General features: G+C 40.2%; 1 long non-coding RNA gene across 1 annotated transcript in view; it reads right to left on the bottom strand.

The window, feature by feature from the left end:
• The window catches only part of LOC112059242 (uncharacterized), a 30,055-nt gene extending 15,182 nt beyond the window's left edge, over positions 1-14,873 (bottom strand). The window contains exon 1 of the long non-coding RNA XR_010601534.1: positions 14,785-14,873. This is a non-coding gene — a long non-coding RNA (uncharacterized LOC112059242). The remainder of the gene's footprint in view (positions 1-14,784) is intronic.
• Positions 14,874-20,520: the final 5,647 nt, after the last annotated feature.

Here is a 20,520-nt window from a genome sequence, read left to right as displayed (position 1 = left end):
ACAACCTAGTGACCTGGCTAAAGGGTCAAGTGCTGGAAAGCAAGGGGTGATGCAGTGCAAATAAGTGTTGGTAGGGGGGCCATGAGACCTGAATCAAGTTAATCCCCAGATATGCCCACAACATAAGTGCTGGCAGGCCAGCTGTTGCCAAAAGCTATTAAAAAGTTATAGAAGTGACACCACAACTTTGGTATGTATTTGTTTTGGCAGATGCAAACCCTTCTGCAAAAAGTCATGAATAATCATTCATTATAAATGACCGCTAGATACAATATGATGTAGCCATGGATGCTGGTTACAGCTCTGTTTAAAAAAAAAAAAAAAAAAAAAAAAAAAAAAAATCTTAGATTGCCTTTGATTAATTGGAATAGTATTCTAAGGCAGCTGGAATAAACTGGTGAACATAGCATTGTTAATTATATATATTGCATTGCAAAATTACACAGTATTTTGTTAGTACTGTTTTGAAAGAGATCTCTCTCCTATCTCAGTTTTATGATATGGTTTGGGTAGGGTGCAACTTTGTGCATACATTAAAACAAAGACAATAATTATCAAATCTGCACACTGAGAGAAATAGTGGTTCTCTAGTCACTTTCTGTTGTATGAATACTACAGTAAAAAGCCTCATACTTTGACTTAGATATACCAGAGCTTTAGTGCTCATAATACTCTACTTTTATTGGGTCATATTTCTACCTAAGATATATTAGTGGGTTGTGCTAAGCTTTAGGGTGTGCAACTGCAGAAATTTAAAGAGTTGCATCCAGTGTATTAGAAACAAAACATGCTACCTTACATTTTGTAAACTAAAAAAACAACAAGGAGTCTGGTGGCACCTTAAAGACTAATAGATTTATTGGGGCATAAGCTTTCGTGGGTAAAAAGTGGTATTTTACCCACAAAAGCTTATGCCCAAATAAATTCTGTTAGTCTTTAAGGTGCCACCAGACTCCTCAATCTGTATCCACAAAAACAACAACACGTCTAGCCCTCTTATATTTTGTGAACTGCAACAATTAGCTAAGTGTGAGATGTCTCTTTAAGAAAAGTGTTCAAAGGGGATTCTAGCTAGGGCCCAATGAAGTTAGTGTAGGATTTGTCTACAAAAGTATTGTAGCTTCAGGTACCTATTGGATACTGAAAAATAATTCTACCATCTGGCAACAGTTCCTGGCTATCCTGAGAAGAAAAAGGGAGGCACAGAAAAGCTGTCCTCTATACATTGAGGGACATGGGAACTAAGGCCCAGATCCTTAAATGGATTTAGGTGCCTTAATGGACAATATTAGTTGCATTCAGATCAAAGGGCCCTTTACACTTAAAGATGTATCTTTTTTGCAGCTGATTGACCTTTAAGAGTATGTCTACACAGCAGCAGAGAGATGTTTCTGAGCTCAGGTAAACATGCACATACTAGCTCTCTTCAAGCTAGCATGCTAAAAATACTAGTCTGGCCCCAGCTGCATGGGCTAGCCACCTGAGTGCAATCCTGTCCAGGTCCTTGGGTATATTCTCCTGTGGCTAGCCTGAGAAGCCTTCCACACCTCTGCACTCATACTGCTGTTTTGAGTGCTCTAGCTCGAACAGAGCTAACGGACTGTAGGTCTACCCGAGCTGGGAATCACACATACTTTTAGAAAATGTGCGTTAGTCTTCTGTTTTCCCTTCCTTTGCAAGTGCCCAGCTGCCTAATGGGAATAAGACACCTAAACGCCTTTGAGAACCTGGGCCTAAGTGAATAGAAACCTGATATTAATAGCTTATAGTTAGAACCATATCAATTCTAGGCCATATAGATGAAGGGGCTACTGAAAAAGTGGGGTCTTATTGGGCTATATAACAAAAGCTGCATTGGATCAACTTAACACCTTGAAATTTTGTTTCCACATCATTATATTGCCTTCCTGGCTACTAGTGGAAGCTAATGTAAGATTCCAATAAACAGAGATGTACTAAGACACTGAATTTAAAGTGTTTGTGAAGCTGGTGTGGCTATCAGTTCTCAAGCTGAAAAAAGAGAGTTTAGCAATGACCTGGGTCTGTTGCAAACAATAGTTTTACTTAGATCGAAAATTAGTTAATTCAATGTATTATTATTTTTCACAATAATTCTAGCTGGATGTTTGGCTCATACTAATTAAGGCTGGGGTTTTCATTTTCAAAGGAGTCTAAAGAAGTTAATAGGATTTGGCATCAAATTCCCTTAGGCTCCTTTGAAAATAACAGCCTAGATTTTTATAGAAAAATACTGTTTAATTTATTTGCAGTTTTTTATTATATGTTCTGCAAAAAAGTATTAATGCTAATTGGTACAACACATCCCTAATATTCTGGGGGGAAAGTGTTCTAATGAATGGGCTAAATTTTGTTTGCTTTACTCCATGCAAATTATCCAATGGAGCCAATGTGATTTTTGCATAAAATTCCTGATCTTGAGTCTCCCTGACTCTTGTAGTTTGTATATCCATGTGGTCTAAGCATGTGCTGTTTTGCTGTTTAAGCACCTGCTTTTCACAGTTTTCTAAATGTGATCCGTATAAAACCCTTTCAGGAAGCTGTGTGCTTGAAAAGAGAGGAAAAAAAGAAAACATGGAAAACAGGATACACAGTTTCTTAAAGGTCAATCAGCTTCAAAAAAGCTACATTTTTTAAGTATAAAAGTCCCTTTGATCAGAACACAACCTGTATTGCTCATGCTCTGGAAAGTTTGTATTAAATTACTCCATCAAATAGCCTGTCTGGAAAGGAAGATAAAGCTCTCTTTAAATGGTCAAGGAGATGAACCTCCTTTTAAAAATGTTATTAAGAAACTGACATACTGTATAGTCCCAGCATGTTCCTAAGAGCAAGGTTATCCTCAAGTGTAGCCAAACACAGCAGCAGGGCTGACGTTACAAAGAAGAGGAAAACATTTCAAATTTTCCAAGTCGGTTAAGGAACAAAACACATATTACAGAATAAGAATGTCCACGCATGGAGTTAATCAGGAACAATTCCATGCATAGAGAAGCCCTTAGGCTGGGATTTTCAAAGAAAGCTAAAGGAATTAAGCTCCCAAAATATTTATGAAATTCAATGGAAGTTGGGATCACTGACTCCTTTTATTGTCCCTTTGAAAATGCCAGGCTTACCTTTACCTTAGAATGCACACACAGTAAAGTACATCTTTGACATGGTCTTGTACAAAGGAGTCTTCAATCTGTTTCCCAACATTTTGAATCCCCAGGAGCTTGATTTTCAGAGAGGTAACTGAAGTCAATAGGTCAGTGCTCAGTACCATGAAGATCAGGCTCAAAGTGGGTGGTTACTATCTGCTTTTACCTATCTAGTGGATTTCCACAAGGTTTTCCATAGACAACTATATAATATTATCACTGTATTTACAGTATTCCTGACACATGAACTTTAATTACAAGATAACGAATTCCTGCTTAGGCATGGAATTCCTTGCCTGAAATGGTTACAGTGTTTCCTGTATGTCTACGCTACAGCAACACTGCTGTAGGACTGAAATGTAGGCACTACAGCATTGGAAGGGGTTTTTCCATCACTGTAGTAAATCCACCCCTGTGAGAGGTGGTACCGAGGTTGACAGAAGAAACCTAGTGGTGTTCACACCAGGGCTTAGGTCATCTTAACTACTTTGCACAACCCTAAGAGATGTAGATAGGTTGATATAAGTTTTAGGTTGAGATCAGGCTTCAGTTTGTTCCAACTTTACTTTCTTTTAGTCCCTCCATTAGGGTGGTTTTTCTGTTTGAAAAACTGTTTTCTGAGTGTTCCCTAGCCTCAGGAGCAATTCCAAGTGTGCTGTTTATTTTCTATGTGCATTGCTGGAACCTTGTGGTCTGCACACTTCCTGTGTTTCACATTTCACCATATTTTCCTTTCTGCTTTCTTCACTTCTCTCATTTATCAGGTATATGCTTTCCTATTCATAGTTAGCTATGGGACTTAAGAAACCTCAATACTATATATGGTTTGGGGGTTGGGTTTTCATTTCCCATTTCCTTACAAGCTATCTTCATTTCAAACATCCTAGTTCTTCACTGCTTTGCACTTTGATTACCAAATCAGAAACACTGACTCCCACTTGCCATAGGTGTATATAAATACACAGTGTGTCAGGCCCTCTGGCTCTTAGCCTCTCTCCGTGTGCTTTTACATACCACTGCAAGGCAAAAAACAGTTGTATTAAACAACACTCTTGGGGATGCAGCTGTATACTAATTACCTCTCCAGACTGCTAGCAGAAAAATTAAAAGAATATAGTGTAGTCCATTCATTTTACAAATGTTGGATGAGATCCCCAGCTGATGTAAATGGAAGCTCCTCCATTGACTTCATTTGACCCAATTTTTCCAGCTGAGGATTTGGCCTCTTTTACATAGACTTGTAAAGGCATTTCCATATTTTAGACCAGGCTTTACAATACCCTTTGATTAACTGCTCATGTGGATCTTGTCTCTGTTGTTTGCCTTGTAGATTATGTTCCTCATGCATCTGAAGTTTCGGGTTACTATTTTACTTTACTCTTCGGTGTTATATAAAGCTCCTCATTGATTTTTAATCCATGGATCATTCTTATGCAGTGTTACAGGTAGATTTACAGGATTTTAATGCAATAACTCAAAGAAATGAACTGCTGTCAGTGGCATGATTTTCAGTCTAGCAGTGAAACAATTCTGTGTTATTTTTGTATTTCAGCCAGTACTGGATAACCTTAGGCTTTATCATGACAGAAAACACATTGTTGTTTTTAATATTAGTTTCAGTGCTACTTTTGGTAAAGTGGAAGAGCATTACTATCATTGGCTAGATTCACACAATCCAAAGCTTATACTCTAATAAATTTGTTAGTCTCTAAGGTGCCACAAGTACTCCAATCCCTCTTCTGTTTCTCTCAACTGTAATGAGAATCTACCTACTTTTACAAGTGGGTGCTAAGTATGATGATATAGGGCCATGGAGGAATGAGGCCATATATTTCAGTATTGGGGTTTGTTTATGTGACATGTGGTGATATCCATATCCTAGATGCATGTTTAAAATAATATTAATTAAACTGAATGTTTTGTTCAAAGGAAACGTTAAAATGGAAGGTGTATTTCTAAACTGGACTATTAAGGAGAGCTATTCATTCTAGCTTTGTGATGGGGTGTTCACCCACACTTGCCCTGAAAGAGTTATGTAGCTAAGAAGGAGGCCAATTAACCAGATGGGCTACAGCTGAGGGGAATCAGGTGGTTTAAGTAATCCTCTGACTGAAAATTGAGGGAGTCCAGTTGAGGAGGAATGAGCTGGGCTGATAAAGACAGGAAGTTAGCAGCAGGGAAGTATTCTGCAATCACTCTCTGGGAGAAGGGAAATGTATTTGGGGGTTACAGAGCCAAAGAAGTATACAGTCCCTCTCTAGAAGAAGGGAGTTTTGGGTCTAGTAAACCTAGAGAAGGGGAGTCAGAAGGTTAGCTAAGGCTCAGGGAAAAGGTAGTAAGGTCCAAAATGGAATAGAGTTTGGCTGCTGATTAGAGGGTCCCTGAGCTGGAACCTAGAGTAGGGGGTGAGTCTAGATTCCCCTACCAGCCACTGGGGAAGTGGTACTGGGTGGGCAGTGAATGGGAAGACTGCCTATACTAGTTTGTAAGAATAAACTTTGATACCCAGAAGGGGAGGATGTATGTATATATTTCTCTGGAGGCCTAATTCACAAACAGAGCATCTTGCATCACTGAGAGTCAGGAAGAGAAGGCAGAGCATGTGGCAAGAGGCAGAAAGGAGGCATTGGAACTGGAATCTGCTAATCCCCAGAGTGACTTGGAGGAGGCGCACTAGTGGTGAGCAGACCCCATGACAGGGTTTCATCTAACAGACCAATGAGACCACAATGAGAAGTAAGACCGTATGTGGGAACAGATAATGCTGATCTGGGAAACAAAGAGAAGGAGTGAAGCACGCAGGTTAAGTGAGGGTGTTAGGAGATGACTTGAGCTTTCAACATGACTAGCGGACTCTTCCCCTTTGTTTGGTTAGCTGTTTGGGCTTCCCTGACTGTCCATCTAAAGAGAGTTTAGGGTAAATGAAGATGTAGAAGAGATCTGTACAGAAGAGAGAGCTTTGCCAAGGGAGGGTAGGAAGCACCAGGAAAGGCTATAGTAAAGTGACTGTTTTAGTCTTAGTGCAATAATGTTCTGTTTGGCTTCTCATCCAATGTCAGTAGCAAGGAAGAATGTGTACTTTTACTGTTTATCCATCAAAAGAGGGTTTGGCTTTTGTCTGGCTGTGAGGAATAGCTCAGTGGTTTGAGCATTGGCCTGCTAAACCCAGGGTTGTGAGTTCAATCCTTGAGGGGGCCATTTAGGGATCTGGGGCAAAAATCTGTCAGGGGGTTGGACTTGATGATCTCTTGAGGTCCCTTCCAACCCTGATATTCTAAGATGAGCCTCGGAGCTTAAATTCAATACTGGCTACCCCTTTGCAAAGGGCACTCCCCCAGTACTGAGGAAGCATTGTGCCTAACCGAGGCATAGGTATAAAGGTATCACTGCTCATGTGGTATTGCTCCTCTCCTCACTGAATGTGGTTTAAACTCCAGGGAGTGCTATAGTACTATGTATTTGTATAGTTACGATAGACAAAAGGGGGAATTATTCATTTTTAAACAGATAACATTAATTAGATGTCCATGAAAATACAAAACAAATACATTGTCTAATAAAGATGAAAGCACAAGAATCCTTATGAAGTTTTAATCTGAAAAATAAACAGTTCAGTAGGTTGATGGGGCTTAATTATGTCCTTAATTATTTAAATAACTTTCTATATTAAAATGTTAGTAAATTATGCTAAAATACATTTCATTGTTTAAGATTTCTTTTATAGTTGCAAAACTTTTGTGAGGTTGGAACATAAAGCAACATCAAGTGTTTAAATACAAAGAATTTTGACTTTAAGTAATCATCTTGATCAAAATTTTAGTTCATTTATCTTTAAAAAAACACCAAGAACCTTTACACTTTATTATAATTTATGCTTTCTTCAGTCAGAGAAATAAGTAATAAATGATAGTATTAGAAATATACCTATCCAAAATATTTACTAGGAAAACAACTCATTTTTTCACATTTCATTTTGGTAATGTTTAACAGTACACAAGTGTTACAGTTGTGCAAGAAAACAATGGCTCTTTGTTACTGTTCATGTCTATTCACTTTTATTTCATAATAAGCCTTGGGCTCAATCCTGCTGCACTGTAGTTCATTCTGATCAGTGTTCTCTGATCTACTTAAAATATAAAAAATAAGTTGCCACGTGACACTGTTATGTTTATTCATTTTGGCTAGTTTTGTCATCTTCAACATCTTGTTGGGGGACAATGACACTCATAGCCTATGTCTAGACTGGGATAAAAAGGTGTTCTTTAGCTAGCAGAGTTCCCTCTGTAGCCTCCCTTCCTTCCTTCCCTCCAATAAGGGCATACAAGTCAGAGGTGGAGGTGGGGGGCACATTATCTTCCCCAAACTGAAATTTTCAGTGGGGCTATACCTTTCACTGTCCCTGCTAACTTATACCCATAGTTGTGCCTACAGATCTATTAGCTGATTGCCACAGCTAAAAGTGTTCCCTTGGCCCTGGGATATCCCATACCCTCATCTGCAAGCATCCTTTCCTCCCAGAAAAGCTTTCCCAGATTCTTCCATGAATCCTTGAATTTAGACCTGGATTTTAAAAGGTATTTAGGCCTTGCTGAGCTCAGTGTTGCAACACCTAACTGATTTAGGTCTAAGCTGAACGTAGCAACACCTAAACATCTCTAAAAATCTAGGGCTTAGTGACTATGCGGAGGCAACCCTTGAAGAATTTAAAGACGTTTCAGTCAGATGAACTGCAGGGTAAGCTCCAAGCAGAGATTAGCATGTTTGCTGGAACATATCTTAGGGGGCAGTAGGACATGTACTGAACTTTGAAAATTAGGCCTATCCTGCTGGTGTGCTCTTGTGCATTAAAGAATTGTTAAACACACACTTGTATTTTCTTAACAGTTTCTTAACCTAACCTTTCTGTTATGAAACCTTGAAAGCTTTGAGAAGAAAATGGTGACCAGCATTCAGATAGCTCTTGCTCTACTTGCTCAAAAGCAATCTTCAGACATAGACACCTGTGCACCTCAGCAGGCTAGTTGTGACACAGTATCATTGGTGGACTGTTTGCAGACACTTAGTGTGTCAGTCTCAGGGTTAACTGCACCTGTATTCTCCCTCTGTTGTCCCTTGATGACCACCCACTTCAGGCTTCTGGTTCCCAGACATCCAGGGCTGCCTAGAGGATTCAGGGGGCCTGGGGCAAAGCAATTTCAGGGGCCCCTTCCATAAAAAAAGTTGCAATACTATAGAATACTGTATTCTTGTGGGGGCCGCTTGTGGGGCCTGAGGCAAATTGTCTCACTTGCCCCCCCTCTGGGCGGACCTGCAGACATCATATATTTTGGATGGAGACACACACCTCTCTCCTTCCTGACCGGGGTTTCAAGGCTGCATAGTTCCCTGCCTTACACTCTGATATTCCCAGCAAGCCAATCTGCCTAAAGGCCAGTGCATTGCTTTCTCTCCAAGGGCTATGAACAGTATAGTGGTAGAAGTTCCAAGTTACTACACGATTCTTTCTAAGTAAAAGCATTAGTGAGGTACTCCTGTTCTTTTTATTAGTGAGGAAAACACACAAAAATGATAAATGTTCCTATATGCATGCAAAAGCTGACCAGAGGTCATCCATCATTGTTATAAGGTCCTAGTAGGCCAAAGCCTTTCCAACTCTTCCATAAGTGTTGAGGCTTATTTTGGAGCAAAGGTCCTGTCTGCCTGTTTTCTCAATCAGAAAGGCAGCCATGAGTCAGTTTAAATGCAGTCTTTTTATGCCAAAATCCATTTATTTGTCTATTGGTTTTTGGAAAACCTAGTTTGAGCCTTCTCTAGGAGTGGAATGGTACCTCTCTGCAGGTTTTTACAACTTATGGGATTCACCTTAATCTTTGCTCACTGTTTTTTGGTTCCTGCAGAAGCTATGGTAACCCTTCTCCCCTGGAGTTGCATGCAATCTGTGGCCCACAATGATACATAAACTGAATACAATATCCCCCCCCCCCCCCAAGATATTGCATGGGGTTGTGATATGTCACACTTACAAACAGGAACACTGCAACATGTTAGCTCATGTTCTTACTTGCTAACCCAATTTTAACACAGTTGCTGGGATAAAATATTGCATAACACACACATTTTGAATAGATGGTGGCAACACCACCCTTGCCTTCTATCATATATCAGCCCGGGGCATTCTGTTAGGAGTAAATCCACAATGTACAGGTTGCAGTGGGTTCTCACAGTCCTCTAGATGCTTTAAAAGCCAGTGTTGTACCTCAAACAAAGCTTTTAAAAACAGTGGTCCCCAAACTTTTTTGTTTGTGCTCCACTTATCTGATCCATTCCCCCCAGGAGCTGTGGTGGGGAGCCAGGGCTGGGAGGGGGCCAAAGCTGCAGGGCCAGGAGCTGCAGTCAGGAGTAGAACTGGCGCTGGGAGCAGGGCCAAATTCAGGACCGGGGCCAGCACTGCATTTGGGCTCATGGCCGGGGCCAGGGCTGGGGCCAGAAGCAGAGCTGGGGGCAGCATGGGGCTAGATAGCACTCCCTCCCCCCTCTGCCCCATGGGGGCTGGCCTGGGCCCCACCATGCCCCCCAAATGTTCCTCCATGACCCCTAGGGGGTGTGCCCCACAGTTTGGGGACCACTGTTATAAAGCTTATAAACTGGCTGCCTCCTCAGAGCAATCCATGATGGTGAAGGCAACGTGAAAACAAAACAGTATGGAATCCTGCACACTTAGATTGTAATGCATGGACAGTGTATTTAGACAAATATGTGCAAAATGTTTGTGTTTTTTCCATATTGACTATCATGCTCTCACCAATGCTTCAGTGGCCAGTCATTTTCCGGAATTCTTGACAGCCCTTTTTAGATGCAGAAGCAGTCTAGATCCAAAACATTCTCTTGCTTTTATCTGCATAGTCATTTGCTTTGCATTGCATGTTACCTCACCGTATTTGTATTTTACCTCACTAGTTTCCATGATGAAGAGCAGCGACTGGTAGTGACTTTTACAAAGAAAAAAAAAATCTTGTCTAGGTTACAGAACAAGTCCGCACATTCAGAGGGGGATTAGACTAAAGAGCATAGAAACTGGTATACCAAATCTTCTTAGCAGGAAGAAAGGTTAAGGTAAGACTTTATGTGCTGGACTCCAAAGAGAGTAGGTTAACAGCCTACTTACATCACATCTGGCTCTCATATAAACTTTAAGTAAGATGAACTACCAGATGAAACAATGTAGGATAGTTACAACAGTCTCCGCCGGAAGAAGGCTTTCCATTAGTTCTCTAGGTAAAACTGCTGTCTAGGGACCATAAAGGTACCAGTGTCTCAGCCAGGGTGATATGCAGGTCAGACAAACACACGCAGGGAGTCCAGACACAAAATGGAAAAAAACTAACTTGAGACTGAGAGTGTCCGGCCAGCCTCTCTACAGAGACTTTTTTTGAGAGATCCAAATGAAGACTTCAGCCAACTATTGGTGGAGTATTTCTATCTGTCTGTGTGCAAGGATAGGAGAACAAACAAATTCTAAGGCTAGTTAATCCTCAGGGAAGCAGACTACACAGAACTATTAGGCAGAGATTTCTAATATTGACAAAGGAATGTAGCTGCCCAATTCCTTTGCAATTAACAGTAATTGAGCATCCAAATCCTTTTGGTGACATTGAAAACCCCAGCCTCTAGTTTCTGAGCCAGGAACTTGAAACACAAATCAGAACTTGCCTTTTGTACTGGCCTGGAATGCACTGTCTCTTGAAATGTACAATAAGAACATAAGAATGGACATACTGGGTCAGATCAATGCTCCATCTACCTCAGTATCCAAAGAAGTGGGCTGTAGTCCACGAAAGCTTATGCTCTAATAAATTTGTTAGTCTCTAAGGTGCCACAAGTACTCCTGTTCTTTTTGCGGATACAGACTAACATGGCTGCTACTCTGAAACCTGTCTTCCAACAGTGGCCAATGCTAGATGCTTAAGAGGAATGAACAGAACAGGGCAGTTATTGAGTGATCCATCCCCTATAATCTACTCCCAGCTTTTGGCAGTTAGTGGCTTAGGTATACTCAGAGCGTGGGGTTGCGTCCCTGAACATCTTGGCTAATAGCCATTGATTCTTTTTTGAACCCGTTTAGACTTTTGGCCTTCACATGTTCTGGTGACAAGATCCACTAACTGTGTGTTGTATGAACAAGTACTTCCTTTCTGTTTGTTTTAAACCAGCCCCCTATTAATTTAATCTTGTGTTAAGTGAAGGGGTAAATAACACTTTTTCTCCATAGCATTCATGATTTTTATAGACATCTATCATATCCCCACTTAGTTGTCCCTTTTCTAAACTGAATAGTCCCAGTCTTTTAATCTCTCCTCATATGGAGACTATTCCATACCCCTGATCATTTATGTTGCCCTTCTCTGTAATGTTCCAATTCTAATATACAATATGTAATAGTGGTATAATGTTGTTTGAAAGTATTTGTTTTCTTTTACAGAATCTTTTTATTCTGAGGGGAGTGACCTCCACTGATTTGAGTGGATTATTACCTTTTTTGAGTTTATCCCCCCAAGAATAAAGTGAGGTACTGCTTTTGTGTGTTGTACTTGATGAATGATGTGTTTTTCTCCATGTTATTATCTTTTTGCATTGAGAACATTTCCAGTAAAAAATCTTGTTTAGGAACCGCATGAAACTGACACAAAGCATATGCATTCCCAGATTTATTTGTCTTACTACAAAGTGAGTCTCTATTACCATGTGTACCCTTTTAAAAGCTGCTGAAGTATAAAAGCTTTTACCATTTGGCAGTTAGCTATTTTACATTACTACTTTATGGAGTCACATCATAATTTGTCAAACTCCCCTTTATAATTATTAGTGAATCCTAAATGATAGACTTCTTTCCTTGACACCTTGTATGATGGTGAAAAATAAGATTTTTCATGCAAGTTGCTTGCAATATAGACTAATTGGCATACTAATTGACTTTTACTATAATTTAAGTTTATTGTTTATTGCTTTTAGATTGTTAGCTGGCATTCATTTCTCTACTCGAACACAGTAGGTATTATGTTTTTGTAAAGACAAATTTGCTTTAATTGTATTATATCAGTAATATGCCTGTGGGTTTGTATGAACAAATTGCATGTCTAAGGTGTAAGACTGTTTTTCTGACTTAGGTTCCAGGAAAGATCCAGGTACATCTTAGATAGGTTAGTGTGGGCAAATAGGAATACAGTAGCTATTAATAGTAATGGACTGTGTGTAGTCCTGTATACTGGAATGAAATTTGACTCCTGAAAGTTCAGCCTAACACAGAGTGCATTATTCAAGTGTTAGTAATCAGAACCTTTAGCCTCCTATCACTTCAGGTCAGTCAGTTACATGTGTGCTTATGAGTTTTATTGACCGTCAGATTGCACTTATCAGGTTACTCAAATCCATTAAGTACAAAAAGTGAGTTTAAATAACATTAGGGTTGTGCCACAGAGCAGTAAAAGACAGGAAATTCCAAATCAAGGCTGACACTGTCCTTTACACAGTGGTATATGAAGTAATACATTCATAGCTTTCAATTGAAATTATTATGGTTTTGTAACTGTGTTGCTATCTGAATGTATTTATTAAATCTGATTTCTGCATGTAGTATGTCAAGGTAAATAGTCAATGTGCATGTTTTAAAAAAAGAATTCATAGAGTTTTGATTTGACATATTAAATTTCAGGGTACAATATTGGCAAATGGCTGGGGACCCAGTCAGATGTCTCATGAAGAGAGTGATACTATTCTTCATACCTTCAAGAAAATTAGTCTAGTTCACTTAAAACATGTTCTTATTTTAAATGTCATTATTAATTTCTTAAGTGTGTATTTGAATATGATGTTGGTGCCCATTGAAAGTTCCATGCTGATAGCCCTGGAAAATCAATTATGTTCACATGCATGGAAAATGGCAGTGCAGATTTCTTCATGCTGCAATGCAAAAGTACAGATAGCCACTAAGGTCTGTAGCATATTTATCTCTATGTTTATATTCTTTGAGTAGATATTTGACACGAATCATGATGATTCCCATTATCTGTTGCAACAAGTTCTCATTAGAAATCCCTATTTCCACCCCTCTTATAACTTTGGCTTAGAAACCTAATTTGGGCTGAAAATTGCTTAGGGATATGAGCAGAGAATCATTTTCCATATTTGGTAATGGTGTGGAATTTAAGTGACTCGCCAAAGCTTGCCCACAATGTTTGGCAGAGCTGGGAGCAGAACTTTACTCTGAGGTGACAAGAACCATCTCTTAACAAATAGATCACAGTGCCTCTCATAACTAGCTTTACATCTTTGTATATTAGTTAGGCCAACTGTAAAATTGGGCTAATAATTCTTATGCACCTTGTAAAGTATTTTGAGAACTACCACTGAAAATCCACTATGTAAGTGAAAAGAAGTATTATTGGGCACATCTTTTTCAGAGGGGATTCCTGAAGCTTAGAGAAATTCAGCACTGTGGCCTATTAGTTTAGTGTTAGATGTGGACCCAAGAGATTTCTGTTCCAGGCTTGGGTAACACTTTGCTCTGACTTTTTGGCATTTCTCTTATCAACCTTCAACATTTCTTAATGACAGAAATAGAACAAAGAGCAAAGGAGCACTTTCAAGAGTTGCCATGCAGACCAACACCAGAAGGAACTATTGACTTGACAAAGAAATTCAGCACCAAGAATGAGACATCGTAGTATGTCACATCACAAAGAAGCAAAAAGACTCAATAAAAAAAAATTAAAACCTGGGAAAGCTGCAGGTGAGGAATAAGTTAGCTGGGAAATGTTGAAAGCTTGTGGTGATGAGACCGTCGATTTAAAATCAACACACTTTTTAACAAAGTATTTGAAGCTGAATTCTTCCTGTGCCATCCAACATCACTTAGCATAGAAACAACGCTTTGTCTTCCCAGCCAATCCTGGGCTGCTCTTCGCATGTCCTCTGTGTTGTTAAGTTCCATAAGTTTTTTTTCCCTCTACGAGTAGCATTTGACAGAAGGATTCTTTTGGCTGGCCCCTTTTGCATGTTCCTCTAGATCCCCAGTGGTACATCAGCCGAGAGAGATGCTGTGGCTTCAATCTTAACATGTCTTAAATATTTCCATCTTTTTTTCTGGATAATTTTGTAGATAAGGAGTTGTTGAGCATCTGCCTCGGCATGTGTTCCATAGGGCAGCTTGAGGAACAAGCAAAAGGGGATGACCAAAAACAAAAAAATCCTTCGGTTGAAGGCTACTCAGAGACATATGGGACTTAACAACATAGAGAATATGCAAAGAGTGGCCCAGGATAGACTGGCAAGGCCGAGTCTTGTTTGTGCCCCAAGCAACATCTGACAGCACTGGAAGGATTCAGATCACTACTCAGAGTTAAGGTTGTTACCTAGGGTTCTTTCAACCCAAAGCTCTTGGTAACTTTACTCTGTGCGAGGAGGTGTCAGGAAATAAATCAGGGGAGACACGGCTGTCCGACCGATAGATGGCTGGCACAAACAGGACAACACAAGAGTGCTTTCACTTAAAGCTAAACTTTACTAGTCTCAAGCACTTACACACGTCCACAACAAGATTCGTAAAACACCCCCAACCCTTGATAATTACCAAAGCTGAGTGTGGCTCTCGAGTGGCCGGTGGGGAACACAAGATGCATCCAGAGGGAGAGACCAGTCCCAAAGAGTCCCCCAAAGGAGAGTCCCACCTATCTCAAGCTTTTCCCCCTTATTTATACATTAGTAATACAATGACATGTCCCTTAAAGAAAACTTGTCAAGCAAACAGTTCCAATGGGCAAGAAAGAGGCTCCTTCTGATTATTGATTAACCAGGCGTGGGTTTTTCCAGAACTTGCAGCCTTGAGACCTCAATAGACATTCCTGGGGCATATCCTACTCTTTTAAAATGCATGTATCAGCAACTTCAACACAATTCTTATCAGGAAGGACGCGGGGTCAAGCTGCCCCTTCTGTGGCACCCCAACCCCCCCTCCCCTCCTGCCTTAGTCAAGCTGAGTTTGCTGAATGGCCAATTTACAGCTTGCTGACTAGGTTGCTTTTTAACAATAAGCCATAGTGGTTTTAGGCACTTTACTGTTTGCCAAAGTCTCCCCGTACAAAGGTAAGCTGTGCTGTGTATGTGTGCAGGGACAAAGCCCTTCTCCTATAAAGGTTTATCTATGTACGTAACATTAGGCTGTGATGGGCTCTGTACACCCCCTAGCTCTAGTTAACACTTTTAGTGCCAGAGTTCAATTAAAGCCCCTGGAATGTGGGGTAGATCCAAATGAAAAAGAAGCCCAGTTGGAGGAGGAGCTTCAATGTGAATATAAAGAGAGGAAGCCCAGATAAAAGGGAGGCTGCAGGGAGAGAGGTGAAGATCTCTGTGATTGTTAGAGAGTAGAAGGCCTAGAGCCCAGGGTCAATGCAGGCCACTCCTCTGGGTGACATTGAGGTGTCCCATATCCAAAAGAGGCTCCCCAACATCAGGAGCTCTCACTGGGCAATTCCTGGTGTCTGTAACAGGTGCTGGGATGGCCAATGAGTGGTGTATGTCACTGATAAAGGTCAGTGCAGGCCACAAGTGAGTCTTTTCTTGCCTTGCCTTGTGCCATCTCAAAATGAAAAAAAAAACACTATAATTTCATTTAATTACACACATGCAAAGATATATATTTTAAAAAACTGGAAAATTCCCAAAACAAAAAAGTTTCAAAGAGAACCAATATAGTTACCTATTGCAACATTTATCAAACCAAAGCACTTAATAGTGAGGAAATGAATAGTTAAGTACAACATATATCTTACACTGTCCACATAGTAAATGAACTATTATTTTTAACCAGTATAAGCAAAGTATATTTCATCATAAGAACTTTAATTCTGATCCACAATGAATCTTTTCATCGCTGATATTAAAATATGAACACACCAGAAAACCCTTTGAAAAAGAAACAAATGTTGTTTAACTCTAACTGATCAAATGAAAGTTTGGGTGCATACGTAATTTTATCATAAAATTATTGTTATACTCTTTTCTATTAAACCACAATGTTATTCTCAAAATACAAAAAATAAGTACTTTACAAAATTCTACTTTCAGTTGATTAAATATTCTGATTCCCCCTTCCATTTTACAGTAACCCTTCAGAAAACATCTAGACACCAAGATCACAATAACAAAAATACATCAAAATAAAATCCAATAATCCGTGGATCAAAGTTAAGGTCTTGTATTGTGATGAAATAGACTTTTTTTTACATGGGAGACTAAGGTTTAGGCTGTCCTTAAATAATTTCTTTGCTTTTGAGTTTTTTGTAAATGCTGTAAAAGATACCTACATTTTGAATAAGTTATGGACATTGGCATAATGATAGGGCAGATGTTCCCCCCAACTTTCAGTCCTTGGTTGGAGGAGAGGGACCCATGTGGGAAATACGGGAGAGACTGAGCTTATACTGATATATCTTTCCTGTGACAAGCTGTGAGGCTGCTTTATGCAGCCAGATCAATTGACTCTCCCCTTCTCCTGGATGCTGGACTCAAACAACTGATACGTTCAACAGATGGATGCAGCTGCCTTGCAGCCTCCTGCTAATAGGGGATGCTTGGAACTTCTGCCTCCAGGCAGGCAGGCAGGAGGTTGCAATGAACATTTCATCTGCAGCTGATCCACCTCGCTCCCTACCTGTCTGACACTCTCCCTCACCCTTTGCTCTTTCCCCAGCCTGAATGCAAAGTGGGAACAGTCTGCCTCATCAGGCAGGGAGCTGCCCTGGCTTCAGAGTAGACACAGGTGTTGGTCGACAAAAGCACTTCCTAATTTCCCACCTTAGGTGACAATTACAAGTGGACAGACACAGGTGTGGGACATGTGGAGAGCTGATTGTGGATGAAAGAGGCTTGGGCAGGGGGCCTGCTGAGGCAGACTGATGGGGGAAGAGCTAGTTGGATGGTACATGCTGGGTGGGGGTGAGAATCTGGTTGTGGACAGAGCCAATGAGGGGAACACTTTTGAGTAGGGGAGCTGCAACTGGGGCAGTCTCATTGGAGAGACTTGGAAGAGGTGGTCTAGGATGGGGAGGCAGAGAGCAGATGTGGGGAGAAGGGATGTAGAGGTCCTTAGGGAGGGGAGCTGGGGAGGAAGAGATGAGGGAGGTATGGCATATGTTTCAGTGCAGAAGGGGGATTGTCACAGTGATTAACAGAGAAGATTGGGGACCTTAAGATGCAGAAGGTATATGCTTAAGAAAGAGCTTGAGTACAGTGTAGGGAGTGATGAAGACCTCATGCAGGATCAAATAGAAGGAGGATTTGGGGGGAGGTAGAAAAGACTAAGAATTTTGTGAGAAGAAGGAGGAGAGAAGAGGCTTGGGGAAGAGGAGGGGACACAGATGAAGGAAGAGACTGAGGGTATTTGTGGAGCGAGGGAGTGGAGAATGATAGCTGTTTGGAAGAGGAAGAGAGAAGACAGAGCGGATAAAGAGCCTGAAATAAAATGAAAGGTGTTTGGGGGATAGTCGAATGAGGCTTTGGTGTTGTTTCTTTAGAGTGAGGGCTTGGGGGAGGGGGAGAAGAAGGAGGATGTTTGAGGATAGTGGGGTTTTCTCTCCCCAGATGTTATGGACAACATTACTCCATTGAGGATCATGCGTGTTGGAACAATTTGTATAGTGGGGGTGCTGAGCGCCATTAAACCAAGCTGTAAACCCTGTATATGATGGAAACCACTTCAAGCCAGGGAGTGCGGCAGCACCCCTAGTTCCAGCACCTATGTTGAGGATATAGGAGGCCCATTTAAATAAATGGAAAAATTCCCATTGACTCCCATGGGAGCAGGATCAGTCCAGTTATAGGGAGGTACATTTTCAGCAAGTTGTCAAAATTGGTCTTAGTATTTTTTTCAGGCCTTTTGTGTCTTTCTCCTCCAATGATTGTCCCCTCGTTGATCTCACCAGTACACAGAGCTGACCTAACAATTTTTCTGGTGGGTTAAGAAAATATGTTTTGGAAAACCCCTACATTTAATGGACGTATTTTACATTAGGTATGTCTTTCTCTTTGGACCATCCCTACCTTCTGCTGCAGTTGGAATCCAGTGGCTACTTCCTTCCAATCCTGGTAACCATTTTACATCTCTTGCTTATTTTACATGAAAGCTGAGATTGTTTTTTACATTTCTAGTTTCCCCAAGTCTGCAGCCCTGGGACTGTACATGGATTTGACCACACGACTCTCGTTCATATTAATACGAGTTGTCTTTCTGCATTCCAGAAAATGACTTAAGGTGAGGGGTATGTTTACAAGTCTGCATCCTGATATATCTTTAAACTTGCAGTGAAAGTAGTAAGGCATGTTGTCTACCCAATAGTGTTTCTAAATAATATACTTCTAAAAATTCAGTTTCCTTAAATAAGCAAAGGCCCAGGTTAGTGTAATATCCTATCCCTCTTTCTGTATAGGGATATACAAATCATTGAGATTGAGGTTCAGAATAACTCCACACAGAGGTGGCATTCATGAGCAATCTGTGTGTCAACTAACCTTTTATTATTCTTTCATTAACCTATTAACCCTCAGTTTCCTATTTCCTGTGTGTCTACTCAGAATCATGCAGCAGATGTCAGCTCTGTGGAGTAGATGGTAGTGCTTTCTGCCATGTGATGTTAATCTAAAACAAGAGGATATTATATTCCCTTCTTCCTTTTCAATCACACACTGTCTCACTGTAAACAACTGAAATTCTTTCAGAACCGCTATATATTTCAACAATTTTTTTCCAAATATTATACATGAATACATCATAAAACAATATATCTGCTAACGTCATTTTCCTCAGGCAGGAGTGATCTGCATATAGTCTTCCAGCATCTGTCTAATCAGTCCTTGTGGCTTGCAACATTTCAAAATCATCATGGCTTTTTTTTTTAATTGTTTGGTCTAGCTGAAACAATTTTCTTCTCATTACTCTGACTAGTAAAGCCACCAGTCTCATCTTTGTTACCTCTTATTTCAGATTTATTTAAGACCCCTTCACTCTTACTTTGTACTGGATGAATTTCTCATATACACGTCTATCCTTCAGAGGACAGTATTCTCAGTTAGAGACTTTACTGAATCGCTTGATATGGCTCATTCTCAAAAGTCATTTTAATCTTATCTTTGCATTTCTGCTGCAATAGTATTTGGTCTCCCGGGTTGTAGCTCAGAATTTTCAAGCCCTCGCCTTTGATCTGCATATCTCTTCTCCTTCTTCTGTTCTCTGTCTCTGACTTCTAAATCATTGCGGTTGATCTCAATTATTTCTGGCAATTTTGTCCTAATCATTAGTCTCAAAAGTTATTTAGTTGGGCTAAACTCCTGTTTTAGACTGTAATATGTTTCTGTAATGTATTACAAATAGTCTCAAATCACCTTTCCAATAGAGTATTTTAGCGCTTGTGCTGTTTTGATAGTGTTTATTAACTCCGTGGATGCTGCAGGCATATATGCATATCCTAAGCTTTCATTTGGTAGACAGTCTGGAAGATGCAAGCATTCTTTAATGTCCTATTTTGGTGACAGCCACAACGGGGTCAGGGTTTTATACTGTGTCCCATTTTGCTCAAGATGCTCATTGAGTTGAGCTGATATAAATGTTGGTCCATTGTAACTAGCAGTAAATGTGGTAATCCATGAGTTATAAATTTTTAATCCAAGCAGTCAGTGATTTTATCAGATGATGTAGTTTGTAAATTTAAAAAGAATTTCATATACCTGCTATATGGAGTTTAAAAGTATGAGGACACTGGCTAATTAAGGTAATCTTCCTATGACATCAGTTGTAAAATTCCTTTCCCAGGTTATGCTATCAGTCTTACCAGTCGATACTCATGGCAATATTTTGCCATTTATTTTTCCTCTTTATTGAGGGGGCCACTTGGGGATCTGGGGCAAAATCAGTACTTGATCCTGCTAGTGAAGGCAGGAGGCTGGACTTGATGACCTTTCAAGGTCCCTTCCAGTTCTAGGAGATGGGATATCTCCAGTAAATTAAATTAAATTAAATTGCTGCCAGACCACCACACTTTTGATACACCACTGTCCTTAATATACCAGATTCAAAATTTCAGTTGCTGTCAGGGTGCTGCTATTCCCGATACAGGGAAGTAATCTGTTCAGTACACTCAATTCACCCTACTGATCGGTATGTTTGCAATTTCATTTGCAGTCACTCTTCTGTCTGAATGCATCTCAGTTCCACCAGCTCTTCATTTTTCTTATTCTCTTCCCACTTCGTTTGTGCTCATTTTATGAGGCATAGAATATTCTGTAACACACTATCATATTCTTCTGCCATAGTCTG

Source organism: Chrysemys picta, chromosome 5 (genome assembly GCF_011386835.1).
Source record: "Chrysemys picta bellii isolate R12L10 chromosome 5, ASM1138683v2, whole genome shotgun sequence".
NCBI classification, from domain to species: domain Eukaryota; kingdom Metazoa; phylum Chordata; order Testudines; family Emydidae; genus Chrysemys; species Chrysemys picta.
This window is presented reverse-complemented; position numbering and strand designations above follow the sequence as displayed.